A 3,255-nucleotide genomic window follows, 5' to 3' on the forward strand; every position below is an offset into this window, starting at 1 on the left:
AACCCAAAACTAAATTTCAAAGTCATTACAAAATTAAACATAGAATAAAATCATTGAAAATTCAAAGAGATATTTTTGTTACCTTGAGAAGGGAAAAGTATTTCCTACATAAAGGCTGGAAATTATCTATGCCCAGCCAAAAAAAGTGAAAGTTGTGACATGAAAATTTTAAATACTTCTAGGACAAGGGATGCCATAGAAAAGAGGGCAGGAAAAGGTAGTTTTGCAAGTGGCTTGTAAGAAATTTCTTTCTCTATAATGAGAAAAAAAAATTAAAGAGAAAAAAACAGTGTGCAACTGAAACAGAATGAAGAAAGAATACTGCATCAAAATTCACTAAGAAACAGGAGAGAATGCTCACTTTACATGGAACTGGTCTTATATGCAATTAATAGTGAATAAAAGGCTCATCGTTATGAGGATGAGGTTCTTCTGATGAGTATATTTACCAGGGCTCCTTTCATATCCTGATTTCTCAGACTGTAGATGAAAGAACTGAACATGGGCATGAACAGCATTTACAATATAGCCACAATAACATCGTTGTCATTGGAGTTACTGGATGAGGGAAAAAAGTACAGTCTGATAATAGTTCCATAGTACAGAGAGACCACTGAGAGGTGAGAGCCACAGGTAGACAGGGCTTTTCAGTTGCCGTTAGTGGAGGGGATCCTAAGGATGCTGGTCCTGATGTGCACATAAGATGCCAATATGTACATGAATGGCAGGATAATGACCATCACTCCCACAGTGAGGATGAACAGCTCATTGGCTCTGGTATCTGGGCTGCACAGCTTAAGCAAAGTAGAGAGATCACAGAATAAATGGGGGAGCATGTTGTCTCCACAGAAAGAGAGAAGAGATAGGAGGAGGGTGTGCAAAAGGGCACCAGCAGAGGATAAGTTCCAGAACAGGATTACTATCAGGAGGCACAGATTCTGACTCATAATCATGATATAGTGGAGGGGGTGACATATGGCCACATACCTGTCATAGGCCATTGAGGTGAGAAGAAAGCTGTCAAGACACACAAGCATTAAGAAAAAATACACCTGAGAAATGCATCCAGTGTATGAGATGGAGTGACTCTGTGTCTGCATATTCAGGAGCATCTTTGGAGATGTGTCTGATGAAAACATGATGTCAGTGAAGGCCAGGTGGCTGAGGAAGAAGTACATGGGGGTATGGAGGCAAGGGTCTAGCCTGATGATGTGTTCAGGTACATGCCAGGAACAGGGCAAAGAACACATCCTGCTACTCTGGCTGGATGGGGAACCCCAGGGGGAAGAACCCAGACAGGTAGCTCTGGTTCTCCCTCCTCATGCTCCTCTCCTGTTTGCTGGGGAATGACAGGAGTGGGAAATGTCAGATACATTGAAGTCATGATTGTGGCCACCATACTAGGTCTCTCACATTCTAGTGGATAAACAGAATAACTGCCTGCATTTTTTCTATCACGTAGCATTGCCAAAGCAAGTGACACACCCTCAACACTCAACATGATTCTTTTCAGTGAAAACCAGCAATTTCCTTCTTTTTTCTTTTCATTTATTTTATTTTATTTGGTGGGGGCTGTACCTATGGCATGTGGAAGTTCCCAGGCTAGGGTTGAATCAGAGCTGCACCTGCCAGGCTATACCACAGCTGTAACAACACTAGATCTGAGCTGAATCTGCCAACTCCACCAGAGCTCACAGGAATTCCAGATCTTAGTAGTGTCACCCCCACTAAGCAGGGCCAGCGATGAAACCTGTATCCTCCTGGATACTAGTTCAGTTAATTACTAGTTAATTACTAGTTAATTACTAGACTGAGCCACAGTGGAAACTCCTTCTTTTTTCTTTTTAATCAGCCATGTTTCTGGCACTAAGCTACTAACTGGACATACAAGAATAAATACAACATACAGGATCCCTTTCCACCAGGATACTGACCCTCAAGGGCACACCTGTCCAAAGACTGACTAAAGGTGTGAACCTGAAGCCAGATTCTCTATGTTGTGATTTTGGTCCCACCACCTTCTCCCTGTAGGACTTTGGATGTTAAATTTCTCTTGGCCTCAGTTTTGCCTCTATAATGTGAAGATGAAAATATCATACATTCATAGAGTTAATAAAGAGGATTCTAGTTCATTAGGCATAAATACCTAAGAACACTGTTTTGCATCAAACAAAAATAATTATATTTTATGAGAGGACCTGTATACCCCCAAAATTATTTTTATGAGAGGACCTGTATACTCCAGAAAAAAATATCAAGTTCAGGAATTTTATAAACCAATATTATGAGGAGGTTTATAAAGGACAAATAAGCTAACCTAAAACTTATGTTGTTAACATACCTGAGCTCTCATACACCTAAAGTGAATTTTTGAGTTCACATGCTATTATTGGGATAAGTTCCCTGGTGTAATTTGTCTTAATGCAGGTTTATCCTCTTGCCAAGAATAAAATTTATTTAGAACACTGTAAACCAACTCTAATGGAGAAAATAAAATTCATACATAAAAGAAAAGTAATAAATCTTACTTCAATGCATGTACCTCTATCCATCTCTGTCTACATTTGATCCTCCAAGTTAGCTCAGATATGAATATTTATCAGTAGGAAGACACCTGAAATCTGAGATGGGGTCAGAGAGCTGAGAGATAATGAAGTATTGGGGTATCTCTTAGAATTCAGTTACTTGATTGACCAGCACTATTGCCCAATATTAATATTCACACTGATAATAACTGACAGTTAATGAATACTATGTCACACCAATATATTTTTGCATTATTGCCTCACTAAATTTTCCAGTAGTCCTATAGGAAGGAGCAGTTCCCATTGTGGCTCAGTGGGTGGAGACCTCAAAATTGTCTGAGGATGTGTATTTGATCCCTGCCCTTGTGCATTTATTTAAGGATATGGTGTTACTGCAGTCTGTGACATGGGACAGAGATGCAGCTCAGATTAGATCCCAAGTCTGGGAAATTCCATAGGCCAAAGATGTGGCCATAAAAAAAGAAGGAGAAAAAACCTTCATTTTCAATATAATCATAAACAGGAGAAAACTAACATGGTCATAGAGTTAGTAACTGCTGTAATCACAATTCTCTCCAAAATTGGCATTCCTGTCATGGTGCAGCAGAAACAAATCTGACTAGGAACCATGATGTTGTGGTTCCAATCCTTGGGCTTGCTCAGTGAGTTAAGGATCTGGAATTACCATGAGCTGTGGTATAGGTAGTGGACACCACTCAGATCTGGTGTT

At 39.8% G+C, this 3,255-nt stretch overlaps 1 pseudogene; it reads right to left on the bottom strand.

Annotated features, from left to right (window-relative positions):
- Positions 519-1,250, bottom strand: LOC106504271 (annotated as a pseudogene).

The sequence above is a fragment of the Sus scrofa genome, chromosome 1 (genome assembly GCF_000003025.6).
Source record: "Sus scrofa isolate TJ Tabasco breed Duroc chromosome 1, Sscrofa11.1, whole genome shotgun sequence".
Taxonomy (NCBI): domain Eukaryota; kingdom Metazoa; phylum Chordata; class Mammalia; order Artiodactyla; family Suidae; genus Sus; species Sus scrofa.